This window comes from Lissotriton helveticus, chromosome 12 (assembly GCF_964261635.1).
Source record: "Lissotriton helveticus chromosome 12, aLisHel1.1, whole genome shotgun sequence".
In the NCBI taxonomy this organism is placed as follows: Eukaryota; Metazoa; Chordata; class Amphibia; order Caudata; family Salamandridae; genus Lissotriton; species Lissotriton helveticus.
The window spans coordinates 320932109-320947234 of NC_136073.1; positions in this window are offsets into that span (position 1 = coordinate 320932109).

Sequence of the window (15126 nt, forward strand, 5' to 3'; positions counted from 1 at the left end):
TAGAACTTTGTCCCCTCAGCTTTCAGGTACTCCTCGACAAGAATCCCCCCTTTGGATTCCAGGAGACACTTTTCTCCCTTCCAGCAGAGGCTCTTCTTCGAAGTACTCCTTTGGGTTCGACGGCGGTTTACGAAGCCACTTCAGACCTATGCATCCAGTTTCCCTGGGATAGGTAACTTGGGAACCTCAGTATCCACGGGTGGGGTGGCTCTCCAACCTTCTTTCTTCCAAGGAGTTTCTTCAAAATCCACTGGGAAGTATCCTTAAACTCTAAACTTCAACCTCGACTTCCCCATAGACTTGTACCGAGTACGCGGTTGTGTTCTCAGACTGCACACGCGCTCTGTTGGGTCTCTATCAACTCACCTTGGGTGGTTCCTTGGGGTCCCAGCAATTTTCTCTTGGCACTGTCTTGACTCGTGCCGTGGTTCTTATACCACTTATGTAGTATTTGGTTTGGTCCCCCCTGTGCATTAGTGCTATTGACTGTCATTTCTTTGCTAAAGTATTGTGTTTTGTGACTATCTCCATGCCGGAGATACTGTGTCATACTACATAGTGTTATACTAATACATACATATATGTATAACTACTGTGTGGTTCTCCTTTCATTTAGTCAATACTATACGGTTGCATTCTTGCAAAAGAAGCTGCTTTACATTCCTTCAAGACTAAGCCTGAATTCTGCTCTCCACTTGGATAGCTTTCAAAGGTTATCTTTGACCTCTTAAATCACCATAACGGTTGTTTGGACTGGTGCAAGGTGCCCACTTTAATATTGGACAGCATATACCAGGCCAACCTCTCTCACTTTCGCTTTTTAATCTCTGTCCATGCTCTAACTTTAATCCTGATCTTGTCTTCACCTCCATCATATCTCTCTCTCTCTCTCTCACTTAATTTCTGCTTAGTCCTTTGATGTGCCTGGGATAATAGGGACTGTAAGCCATTCACTTGCCCAACACTCTGATGTCTTCCCACTCTCACCACAGCATAACAACATTTTCTACAAGGCATTATTTAGATCATGGGACATCGCAGACAAGAATTAGTGGTGCGACATGAGCATAGGCTCAGCTACAACCAATTTAAACTACTCTGAAATTGCACATGTCTTAGAAATAAGAACATTTTGTGTTGTGCTAAGGATTGTTAAGTTATCTGTTTGTAACCAGTGATTGCACAGTACACTTGTTTTTAGGTCTGAGTTGTGACAGTCCATCTGTCAAACAGATGCTTTGCTAACAATATACATACAATAAAACTTGTGCCTGCACCTTTCAACCACTGGTTTATTTCGAGCAGGCACCTTCATCTATTGGCTTGATATTCTGTCAGGCAAATTGTGGCTCAGCCCATTGGAGTACACATCTCTCATCTAATTCTAGTGGCTGCTGTAGTGTGCCCACCCACCTTCGCTCAATTGTTGCTTTGTTCTGCATGCAGGACTACCTTACAACCTTAATCTTCTCTGCCCACTCCTGCTGGCTCCCTCCCATGTGTTTCACTCTATTGTGTTAATGATGCATGCATGAACACAGGATTCATTTTTATTTGCTTTGGTTATTAACACCATTGCAATATAATTTATTCATCACTACAAAACCAATAATTAAGGCTCATTAAAATCCATCTTTCTTTTTTCTGAAACAACCAAATTTGTCCGTTAAAGTTCAGATTCTTATAATTAAAAATAATATGTTTAGGTGCAATATTGGATGCCAGATTGAGAGAGCCTGTAAGAAAGGTTAGTGCAAAAGGGGTATTTACAAACGACATCTTTGCATGGTCCCACTAAGAGTAAGAGTTTTCTAAAGTGCTTTGAAGTCTTTAGGCTGCTTCATAGTGAATATCCCACTACATTCTAGGATCTATCTGGAAAAGTTTGCCAGCGTACAATGGAGTGCTAGGTCGGCTGGATTAAAACACGTGACCTCAGCCTCTCTGCAGGTTCTTATCTCTCTCTTAATGAACTCCGTGCGTAGTATTTTCCATCATTCAGGAGGCTTTGCACAGGCACAGCCTGAGAATGATGTCCTCGGCTGCTAACTTAAAAGCCTGCATTGTTCCCTACAGTCTTTTCTTTGCCATGGCAGGTAGTACTCTAGTACTGGCGTTATCCCTAGCCTGATGTTTAGGAATTGTTACTTTGTCTGAATGCTATAGGTTGTAGCGAAATAGCATTGAAGGGATAACTCCGTATAGTTACAAAGAGTTAGCCAGCCATGTCTCCCCCTTGCCAAAGCCTTGCATGAGCACAGTAAACTCAGACCTACTAGCTTTGTCGGTGCTTGTTGTGTGTGGTCAAAACTAAATTAATTGTTTATTTACCCTCTATTTTTATTTAACTAAACAGTATTTATAAAACACTGTGGGCCAGATGGATCAAACATTTTTCTGGTTACAAACAACCCGATTCGCAGAATTGGGCCATTTGGAGCCGAAAAAATGTATTTTAGTATGTATCATTCCCAAACTGCGATGTAGTAACATGTTACCTAATCGCAGTTTGAAATTGCAAATACATACAGATTCGGGAATTATGGAAGGGACGTGTTTAGGCCGTCCCTTCTGAATTGCAGTGGTATGTAAGAATGTTTAGTGACCAAAATGTGGTCATTAAACATTCACATTTTACCACCTACTTCAAGTAATGGTAACCCATTGACAAACAGGAAGGGGTCCCCAAGGGACCCTTTGCTCTTTGTGAATGTTGTTAAAACATTTTTTTAAGCGCAGGCAGTGGTCAACAGACCATAGTCTCTCTCTAAAAATTTTAAAACTTTTCCTTTTTTAAACGCTACCCATGTTTCTTTAATGAAAACAAACTGCATTTAAAAAAAAAATGTTTGCTTTGTTTAAAAGCAATCAAAGACGTGATAGTCTGCGATTCTAGCAGGCCACCTTCCGTGTGATTTCAGTGATTCCTAATGGGTCGTAAATTGCAACCTAGCTCCTTAATATTCATGAGGTAGTTTGATTTGCGACCCACTAGGAATTGCTAAATGAAAGACTAACAGCCTGATTCATGTACATGCCGTTTTGCGTGTCCCTAATAGCGAATCATAGCGACTCGCTATTGAGGACACGCAAAACGGCATTCATGTAGGAATAGCTAATAAAATAGCGATTCCTACAAGTTCTTTATTTGCGAGTAGCAATTTGCTACTCGCAAATAAGATAGCGATTTTAAGGGTGCCAGGGGTGTCCAAAGGACGCCCTGTAGCACCCCTAAAATGCACATTTGAACAGGTGTTGCGCACACACATGTCCAAAGGACATGTGTGTGTGCAACATGCAACTTAGAAAAATGCTTTTAAAAGCATTTTTCTGAGTTTTTGCTATTTACCGACAGGTCTGACCTCTCGGTAAATAGCGGCCCCAAAAGTGCAAAATCGCTATTTCCTGATGTTTCATGAATAGCATTTGAGGAATCTCTATTAGAGATTCCTTAAATGCCATTCCTCGCAAATATGCGAATTCTTAAATAGCGATTTTTGCATTTGGGATTGTGAATACCAAATGCAAAAATCGCACTCGCAAAGGGCCAGATTCTCAGAATCTGGCCCTTTTGCGAGCGCTATTGCCTACATGAATCAGGCTGTATGAGTTTCATTCATTAGGATTAGCGATGACCTAATTGTGATTCACAGAAAATCGCAATTAGTTAATTGCTATTCCTAATATTGATATATACAGGCCTGTATCTTTGAAATAATAGGGATGATTACAGAATACTGAAGGTGTGTAATAGTTTACCAGCTCTATGGGAACAGCATGTTGAAGAATTAGGTGCTCAATGAACAGAGCAAAGCATCCAAAGAAAATGCATTCTGATTTAAATGATGACAGAGAGAATATTTGTAAAGTAGTAAAGCTTCAGCTCGTATACTGTAGTCAGAAACACATGGGATTGGCAGTGAAGGAGACAACAACAGATATTCATAAAGAGGTGTTCATTATTCAATTTATAGATAGAAAAAAATCTTTGGGGAAAAAAATCCATTAACAAAATAGAAGTATCCTGAGGTTCATGTGAGAACTGGTTACTTGGCAAGAATTTATACCAAATACTACTTTTGACAATGCACTAAATATTTAAGTTCAGTTATAAAAAAAACATAGTTTTAGTAAGAACTTCATAGATGACATGGGGCACATTTATCATTATTTCACAAAATGCAGATCAGAACAGAACTTGCTACGTTGAGCTGTGTGAAAGGGAGTGAGCTGATGATATACAAAGATTTGGACCATTTCAGCTCTCTTCTTGCGCATGTGCACTGCGTGCCGACTAGCGCCAACAGAGGTACCTTAACACCATAGGGCAAGGGTGTCTGAGATACAGGAAGGATTGATTTGTGCAGGAAGGGACACGTTCCTGCACAAAAAACAATCCTTAGAGACATATTCTTCTTTCTATTTTTTCTGCAGAATGGGCGCCACATGGAAAGAGGTAGTATAGAGGAAAAAGGATGATATTTCTCCTTGATTCATCTTTGTCAGGTAGGTGCACCATTTTGTTGCAAACCCAGGTTTACAAGTCTTTGTAAATCTGGGTTTGTGTCAAAATACATGGATGCAGTGGCGTAACAAGGGCCCCGGCAGGGCAGGGGGCCGAGCTCCAGGGAGCCCCCTCAGCACAGTATCCTGGAGTGACAGCTCCTCACTGAGTCCGGAGGGGGGTGCTCTGTTTAGTTTCCAGGGTGCCCCCTCAAGTTTCGCTACGCTAGTGCATGGATGGATGCATGGGAATACGCATCCTCCTCCTATGTAATGTATACCTGACACAAAGCAATGCTAGGCAGCGCCATGTGCTGCATTGCGTCACTTTAATTCACTAAACCTTGTAAAATGGCTCTATGTGGCTTAATAAATGCTAAAAAGCAATTTTGCATAGGAGCTGCGCCACAAAAGTGACGTAACCCTGACGCAAAAGCATAATGAATCTGGGCCATGGTTTCTTGTTTTGTGTGACTTAAAAAGAGCTAACGGAAACATTGGGTGTTGCACAAGGCGACCCACCAATTCACAGCAGACCATGAAAGAGCAAGCGTAACAAGAGTAATCCATGCACATGAACTCAAAGAAAAGCAAAACATTTTGGTACAAAACAATATCAAATATATCCGCTCATGCTAAATGGTTTTATAAACTCTCTAGTGTGAGACGTTTTTGAGATTTTCAGAAAAAGTACAACCGTTCTTATTAATTTCTTCAATGATGTGCAATCCATAAGAAACGGGCTTTAATCCTTTTAAAGTGTCTATAAACACTCTTAACCTTTAGAGTGAGCTAATTTTGCTGTGAAGAAAAGTATTCGAAACCTCATTGACATGATGGAAGAGGATCTGAACTCGTCAAAGTGCGCCTGAAATTCTTTGAGTTCTAAGTTCAACTTTGGTCCCCTCTAGTATCCAGTTAGCCGCTGGTTGACCCCGCGGTTGGCCTTCTCAGATCTACCAGCCCACTACCCTTAAGAGACGCGTTTACTTAACATTTTTAAGGGAGAGTTCATTTCAAACACCCCCTCGCAAACATGGTTTAGATAAGAAATAGCAATTAAATGCAAAACGATTATAAATTGATTAAAAAATATATATGTAAGAAGACGGTATGAGTCCAGGAATTTCAAACTTGCAAAAGCGAAATGCAATAATGACCTCTCGCCCCTTGAGAGAATTCTATTACATCTTTAGGATCACTGACAGAGTGTCCCAAGACTCATATCTGGAAGGTGTCACTGGTCATATCTTGACAGAATGTGAACTAGCTTTCATTCTTTAAAATTACATTGACTAAAACAATTTATGAAGCGTCTAAATGCTCACAAAATCAATACATATCTGTAGACCTGGGTGAAATTTTAAATCTACTTGCATTGTCAAACTAGTTTATAATGTGATCAACTACTTTAAAAAAAGTTTTTTACTCGTGTCATTTTATGTCATAATTCACATATTGGGGAAAGATATTTGAAGATAAATTAAGAGCCTTGAAATGTGAATGTTCACATTGTTAAAAACCATCTAACACTTTCAGACTTGTCCACTAGAAACTGATTGATTTTGTAAATATCTATATATTTTTTTTTAAGAATCAAAAGTAACTACAAGCAATATTCTGAGACTTTTCTATTTTGAACTTTCAATGATGGCGTGCCAAATAACTGCACACTCTCAATTCAAAGTTTGAAGAATTCGTTGATTGGATGTAGCATAGCGCACAATTTCTTTCGCTGGCTGTAGAGGAGTCAGATTAGATATTTGAGAACGAGATCGACACGTCTCTAGATTTCTGATTTAGCATGTCATATTAACATAGGGGCATATTACCAACCAATAGAGATAATTTTTGTCTCTAACTTGTTTAGAGACAAAAATTATCGCCGCAAATCGGCGATTTTTATCGCAGATAAACCTTGCTATTAGCAAGGTTTATCGCAAATGCGATAAAAAACGGCCGCAATGCATGAATATCGCTGAAAAGTCAGCGATATTCATGCATTATCGAGCAAATGCTCTTAGCCATGTTATCCACCTCCCATTGGATAACATGGCTAAGAACTGCTCAGGGCAGGTGTTAGCTTTTGGAGATATTCGCGCTTAGCGCGAATATCTCCAAAAGTTGGTAATAGGAGATAGCGATGTTAGCGACTGTTTCCAGTCGCTAACATCTTGGCACGCCCACTTTGCATGTCATTAGTGATAAATATCACTGACATGCAAAGCGGGGCCCAAGATGGTCGCTATCTCCTATTAGCTGTCGCTAACTGGTGTTAGCGACAGCTTGGTAATAGGGAGATAATTTTATCTCCGCTTTCTTGGCTTTTAAAGCCAAAAAAGCAGAGATAAACCCCCTTGATAATATGCCCCAAAATTCTCCTGACGGCGCCCATGGCATCTTAAGAAGGTCTGTTATGTGTTTTCAATTGCTAAAGAGGTACTCTTTGGCTACCAATGGCAAAGGGGCAGGCCACAGTTTCATGACAAACACGAAATTGATTATTGTAAAAAGCCATGTAATGTGCACTGTGACCCATGGTATGTTTTCTTGCACCTACTCCCCCCAGACTTGATATAAGGGGGCCATGTCACATAAAGTGAGCATTGCAAATTGTAATTTTAAGATGTAGTCTCTGCCGCAGTTTTGGAATGACTGCTGTCAGTGCTGGAATTGGAAAACATTTACTCCAATAACCCATACATTGAGCGTCATGGAGCAGCAAAGCAAAGGGCATTCAGTCACAAGAGGTTGAGTCATGAAAAGCAGAGTTTGACAGTCAACTTATGCATTTTTTTAATCTGCCACAAAGAAATTGACAACAAGAACATTTTAATGTAGATAGGTAAATGGGCTAATACTTTATACAGTGAGATCCTTTTGTTACTTCCAGTTCATGAGTTGCTATCCTATTAGCCCAGAGAGCTATAAAGTGACATCAAGGAACTGCCTTCAAACTGCAAGTCAAGGGTTTAGATCTTTATTTTATTTTCTCAATCTGTTATTATTATAAGGTTCCAAAAAAGAGTTCCTTTGTGAAGTAATAACCTCTTATTAATACAATATATCCGGATGAAGGAGAAGATGCAGCCTTACAGCTAGAGCGGTCAAAGTTGAAGCTGTTGAACCGAGTTTGAGTCTCAGCAACAACGCTCAACATCCTGTGATTCTGGGCAAATCGCTCCCCGTGCCTAACAAAAAAAAAATGAATGAATGAATGAAACGATTCTTATCTTGCGCAGACTTAGCCCAATGGGCGTCAAGGCGCCTAAATTCATATAGGAGTTAAGACCTCCTCACAGCAGCATTCTCTCATTAGTATGCACTCTTGAAAAAATAAGTTTTGAGGGCCTTTTTGAATAGCTCTAATGAGGGGAGAGTTTTTATTTCGATAGGGATAGAATTCCAAAGCTGAGGGGCGCCCACAGAGAAAGCTTTGGCTCCCCATCTAGTGGGTTTTACACGGGGCACAACAAGCTGACACAGTCCCGCAGAGCGGAGACCTCTTGTGGGAACGTAGCGCTTAATAAGAGAGCCAATAGCACTCGAGGAACCTTCTGTCAGCGCTCTGTAGGTCAGACAGAGAATTTTAAAAGAGATTCTGTGCTGGACAGGAAGCCAGTGAAGGTTCTTCCTAGCTGCAGTGGCAGAAGAGGTTTTCGGAAGAGCCAGAACAAAACGCGCTGCAGCATTCTGAACAATCTGCAGGCGGTGTAAAAGACTCTTATTGACTTCCATATACAGAGAGTTGCAGTAGTCTAGCCTCGAGCCCACCAGGGCGACTGCAACCTGTTTGCGCGCCTGGGGGGAGAGATACCCGCGAATTCTGTTCAGTACCCTTTTCACACCCCAGCAGGTGGCCACGGTCCTGTTGACTTGAAGGGATAGAGAGAGAGAGGTGTCAAAAATTACCCCAAGGTTTCTGGCAGATTGGGAGGGAGTGGGGCAGATGCCAAGAGAAGGTGGCCACCACTCACTCGACCAAGCATCTTGGTCCTTCCCAAAAATCAGCACCTCCGTCTTTTCTCCGTTCAGTTTTAGGGAATTTATAGTCATCCAGTCTGCCACATACTGCATGCATACCCTAAAACTGGCGGCAGATGTCCTGACAGAGGAGTGAGCCAGTGATACCATAATCTGGGTGTCATCTGCGTAGGACACCACCTCCATCCCCTGAGATCTAACTAGTCTTGCCAGGGGAGCCACATAGATGTTGAACAGGGTCGGACTTAAGGCCGACCCTTGTGGCACCCCACACTGCAATGACTTAGCAGGGGAGAGGTAGTTCCCAAGCATCACTCTCTGCTCCCTTTCCAACAGAAAGGAATTGAGGAGACTCAGGGCCGTCCCCGTGACACCAACTTCCCTAAGCCGGGATGTAAGAATGGCAGGGGACAGGGTGTCGAACGCGGCCGTGAGGTCCAACAAGACCAATGCAGTAGTTTGGCCAGAGTCCACTTTGCGTCGGATGTTATCGACAACACAAGTAAGAGCGGACTCAGTGCTGTGGTGTCCCTGTGCAATGTGTCCTTGTGCAATGAAACTGGTGCTATGTAAAGCACTCTTGTAAAAAGGTAGGGCCAAATTCGACCAAGAACCCTTCAGTATTTGCCCGGCGTTAGCCGCCTCTCATGCCATTCGAGATTTACCAAACAAAGAGGCAGGCGCTGGAGACAGAAGGCAGGAAACAGGAGTTTATTCCGACGGAGCAGAACACGTCAAATCAGACAACAGGGTATCTTCTCGAGGTGCTCTAACCGCATCTCTGAGGCCTGGCCTCTTATACACAAGTTTATGGCTTTATTACATTTATGACATCCGTGGTATTGCTTTGAAGTACGAAAAAGGCATCCTTGGAATCCCCCGTTCAGGCCCGTTCTCACACATATCTACAGTAGGGGTCCCCACCCAAATCTCAGCATGATGGCTATCGCGCAGCTGGACATTCCGCTGGGAACAGGAATGCGGGCGATCGGTCGGATCTAGGGGTGTGAAGGCATTGATTAATCCCCGCTCCTTTGATGTGAGGCGAGGTCCTACTGTAGGGGGCAATAAACTGCATCTGTTGGGCTAGATGATGGCCTGGGATCAGGCCGGACAATGGGGCAGGGAGGAAGAGATTATCAAAAGGGCCTGTTCTATAAATGAGATGAAAGAGTGAGGGGGTTCAGCACGGGATGTGGCCCGGGGACAGGGTCGCGCTGGAGGTGCGTTTATGGCCCAAGCAGGAGAGACCGGGGGCTGTCGGGGCGCGGGGGGGATGCTTGCGAGGCCGGGGAGTGAGGGGGAGAGACGCGCAGGCTATTGGCAGTGGGCAGAGAGGCCATGGCACACAAAATGGCTGCCACTTACGTGCAAGTATGGATCTGAAAAGGACAAGATGGCGCCGATAATGTTTACGCCACAATCCAGATTTTAACAGTCCTCCCTTTTCAACATATCTAGCCAGCTTGTCAATTTATGTCTATCCCCATTATATTACGTATTTCGATATCATACAGAGCTTTCATACGTTCAGCTTCGAAGTTCGGAGTCTTAGGGCAAATACAGTTAGCAAACAGTGAGCACAGAGGCGGCAAGCATTGGATACCCAGGCAGAGTCCACATATTACGACGATTGGTATCAGTACGATCATGAATAACCTCCATCCCCAGTCCTTTACAGCACTCCAGAACCAATTCCCAAGTGACCATCTGTCTTGTTCCTGATGAACTTCTGAGGAGAGTCTGTGGAGGTGTTCAATGGCTTTGTAGACTGAGGGCGAATTGTCTGGTATGTAGGTACAACAGCTGGACCCGATGATACGGCATGCTCCTCCATGGTCCGCCAGAACCACATCTAGAACAAGGCGGTTTTGAAGAGCCACCAGACGGACCGCCTGAAGCTCGGCTGTATTGTTTGTGAGGATACCAGCTGTAATGTTCATCGTTGTTTCGACTGCCTGGGACAAATGCTGAATGGCACGACTGTTCGCCATCGGACCCCAAAGTGGAACAAGTCCCTTTATTGCATCCAAGAATTGTGCTCCAGTGGAGTCGGCCTGCTCAATGTCCTTTGCTCGTTTTTGTCGGTGATGGTTTGCCGGAGCCACATAGGTCAGAGGAAGGATGAAGGCAATGTAGCAGGTACCTCCCCAGCCCTTTGGGAGCCAGGTGTAGGCTTTTGTACCACAGACGAAGTACATGTTTGGAGAGGTGACAAAAGAGGGTGGGTCGGTTGAGTCCAAAGTTCTGGTGATGCGGCAAGCGCTGTGGCCCACCAGTTGTGTCCCATGGCCTGTGATGCATACAAGGCCCGAGACATTGACGACAGATAGGGCCACAGTCAGGGTGGCAGCCGTTCGTTTCTGGAGGTAGGAGAAGGTGGGTCTGGCTGGATTGTTGAATACTTGCATCTCCACCCTTTCTTTGGCGGGGATGTCCATGTGAACAGAAGCATTGGAGGATAGAGGGCAGAAGGGAGCAGCAGTTCTTCCGGTTTTGTTCAGCCAGACCCCATGACAAAAGTGCGACATAGTTCCGCTGGAAGTGGCATTGTCTCTGTAGCTCTCTTGCAAGAGGATCAGCCAAGCAAGGCAGGAACCATGAACAGAGAAAGGTGAAGGGATGAAGGGGATGGAATGTCCGGTGGCATGTGGTATCAACCCACAGATCCAGCAATTCGTGGCATTGGCAGCAAGGTTGTGTTGGTGCAGCAACTGTACGAAGGAGTTGTTCCAGAACTCCTTACGCCTTTCTTGGATTTGAGGTGAAAGAGAGACCAGGTAGTGTTCTTTCATGGTGGTAGGCTGTGCAGTCGTCAGAAATGTCTTATGAGCCGGTGCGTTCTCTTCCACGATCCAGAAGGTAGTCATGAGGAGGAGGCAAAAGAGAAGAGCGATAAGAAGAGCAATAGTCTTTGAGCTGTGTACCTGTCAGTTTTCGGGTTTCTGTAGTGGGCCTTCGGATGTCCGGTTGCTTCCATCATCTTCGTATCGGGCGCTTCCATCATCTTCAAGGTGCTCGGTAGTGGGCAGAACCACAAACTTCGTTGGGCTTCTCTCCTGGCAGCCTTAGTAGTGTTAGGCCACCAGTCTGAGAATTGTAACTTAGTCAGTGGTCTGCTTAGCCGAAGCTCCCTTCTTTCATCCCAGGTTATACCCTTCTCTGGATGGGACAGTGGGATCAGGGAATTTCGCCAATTCGAGTGTCTCTGTCTCAGGGTAGCAGCTCAGGGATGGTCGGTCTTTGTTCAGGAGCTCTTCTTGGGGGGTCACGTCTTCGGTCGACGTCAGGGTCGGAGAGATTTTCTTGCAATGATGTGCATGCAGCCAATTTCGATTCCCCTCCACTCGAAGAGCTGTTCGGGTGGTGATCAAGACTTGCCAGGGGCCCGTCCAGCGGGGTTCCAGACTCTTCTCCCGCTGGAAGTTCCGAATTAGGACAAAATCTCCAGGCTGGATGGTATGTCCGGGGCCCCTGGAAGCATCGGGGATGGCCTGCAGCACCTGATGATGAATAACAGACAGTGTTTTAGTTAGGTTATACAGATAGTCAGACATTAGGACGTCCGGGACGTCGTGAATAGATGTCGGTTTGGGTGCAGACCAGATACTCATGGGCCGGCCGAAAACGACCTCGTAAGGGGTCAAGTGGTGTTTGGTGGGGGTGGAACGCATTGACAGCAATGCCAGGGGAAGAGCGTCTGGCCATTTTAGTCCTGTGGTAGCCACTATTTTCCCCAGTTTTAGTTTTAATGTGGCATTGTGCCGGTCGACCAGTCCAGCGGATTGGGGGTGAAAAACTGCATGGAATTTCTGTCGTACCCCCAATCCTTTCAGGATAAGCTGGATAACCTCGGCTATGAAATGGGGGCCATTGTCACTCCATAAAATACGGCAAAGGCCGTAGCGAGGGAAGAACTCTTTCAGTAGTACTTTTGCAGTGGCAATGGCAGTGTTGTCACGCGTCGGGTAGGCTTCCACCCATTTGCTAAAAGCGCATACAACAACAAGTACATACTTCAGTCCTTGACATTTCTCTAACTGAATATAGTCCATCTGTAGGACTTCAAATGGGTGGTTGGGGACCCCAAATCCTCCTCGGGGTACGACAGTTCCTTTCCCAGGGTTGTGTTGCAGACAAACTAGGCATTGTTGGACAAGACGTTTGGCTGAGTCTGTAATTTTGTCGTTATGCCACACTCGGGAGACAAGTTCAGCCATAGGGGCTGCTCCTATGTGTGCAGGGGAGTGAGCCATGGTCAGTATAGGGATCAAGTATGAATTGGGTAGCAACCATTTGTTCGTGTCTTTTGTCCGCCAGCAGCCTTCATCGTCCTTCAGTCCCACCCGTGCCCATTCAGTCAATTCGTGTGGTGCACTGGCTATCTGGATGTCCCTAATGGTCTCCCTAGCGTCCTTCCATTTTTCTGTTTGTGACCTGGTCACGTATATGCGTGTTGTCATCCTATTCTCTGCTGTCATCCGGGCGGTGATGTCCGCCAGTGCATTCCCCTGTCCGACGATATCTGTCACCCTTTTGTGTGCCTGACATTTGATCACAGCAAGTCGTTTGGGAAGGAGAACTGCTTCAGTCAGAGTGGAGACTAGATCTCCGTGTAGGATGGGGGTGCCGTGTGAGGTCAGGAATCCCCTTTCCTTCCACAGGAGCCCAAAATGATGCACCACCCCGAAGGCATACTGGCTGTCCGTGTAAATGTTTGCTGTCGTCCCTGCTGCTAGGATACAAGCTCGTGTGAGGGCAATCAGTTCTGCTGCCTGTGCAGATTTCTGTGTGATGCGGGCGGTCTCAACTACAGTTCGGGCTGTGGTGACTGCATACGCAGCTGAGGTGGTGCCATCTGTGAGTTTGATGCCAGAGCCATCCACCCATAGCTCTCCGTCAGGATCTGGGAAAGCTGTGTCTCGAAGGTCCACTCTACTCCTAGTCTGTTCGTCCGTGAGGGTCACACAGTCATGTATAGGGGGCACATCGGGATCATTCTCAGGCAGAGGCAACAAGGTGGCTGGGTTCAGTGTGGTGCATCGTTCCAACGTGATGTCCATGTGAACAGAAGCATTGGAGGATAGAGGAAGAAGGGAGCAGCAGTTCTTCCGGTTTTGTTCAGCCAGACCCCATGACAAAAGTGCGACATAGTTCCGCTGGAAGTGGCATTGTCTCTGTAGCTCTCTTGCAAGAGGATCAGCCAAGCAAGGCAGGAACCATGAACAGAGAAAGGTGAAGGGATGAAGGGGATGGAATGTCCGGTGGCATGTGGTATCAACCCACAGATCCAGCAATTCGTGGCATTGGCAGCAAGGTTGTGTTGGTGCAGCAACTGTACGAAGGAGTTGTTCCAGAACTCCTTACGCCTTTCTTGGATTTGAGGTGAAAGAGAGACCAGGTAGTGTTCTTTCATGGTGGTAGGCTGTGCAGTCGTCAGAAATGTCTTATGAGCCGGTGCGTTCTCTTCCACGATCCAGAAGGTAGTCATGAGGAGGAGGCAAAAGAGAAGAGCGATAAGAAGAGCAATAGTCTTTGAGCTGTGTAACCTGTCAGTTTTCGGGTTTCTGTAGTGGGCCTTCGGATGTCCGGTTGCTTCCATCATCTTCGTATCGGGCGCTTCCATCATCTTCAAGGTGCTCGGTAGTGGGCAGAACCACAAACTTCGTTGGGATTCTCTCCTGGCAGCCTTAGTAGTGTTAGGCCACCAGTCTGAGAATTGTAACTTAGTCAGTGGTCTGCTTAGCCGAAGCTCCCTTCTTTCGTCCCAGGTTATACCCTTCTCTGGATGGCACAGTGGGATCAGGGAATTTCGCCAATTCGAGTGTCTCTGTCTCAGGGTAGCAGCTCAGGGATGGTTGGTCTTTGTTCAGGAGCTCTTCTTGGGGGGTCACATCTTCGGTCGACGTCAGGGTCGGAGAGATTTTCCTGCAATGATGTGCATGCAGCCAATTTCGCTTCCCCTCCACTCGAAGAGCTGTTCGGGTGGTGATCAAGACTTGCCAGGGGCCCGTCCAGCGGGGTTCCAGACTCTTCTCCCGCTGGAAGTTCCAAATTAGGACAAAATCTCCAGGCTGGATGGTATGTCCGGGGCCCCTGGAAGCATCGGGGATGGCCTGCAGCACCCGATGATGAATAACAGACAGTGTTTTAGTTAGGTTATACAGATAGTCAGACATTAGGACGTCCGGGACGTCGTGAATAGATGTCGGTTTGGGTGCAGACCAGATACTCATGGGCCGGCCGAAAACGACCTCGTAAGGGGTCAAGTGGTGTTTGGTGGGGGTGGAACGCATTGACAGCAATGCCAGGGGAAGAGCGTCTGGCCATTTTAGTCCTGTGGTAGCCACTATTTTCGCCAGTTTTAGTTTTAATGTGGCATTGTGCCGGTCGACCAGTCCAGCAGATTGGGGGTGAAAAACTGCATGGAATTTCTGTCGTACCCCCAATCCTTTCAGGATAAGCTGGATAACCTCGGCTATGAAATGGGGGCCATTGTCACTCCATAAAATACGGCAAAGGCCGTAGCGAGGGAAGAACTCTTTCAGTAGTACTTTTGCAGTGGCAATGGCAGTGTTGTCACGCGTCGGGTAGGCTTTCACCCATTTGCTAAAAGCGCATACAACAACAAGTACATAC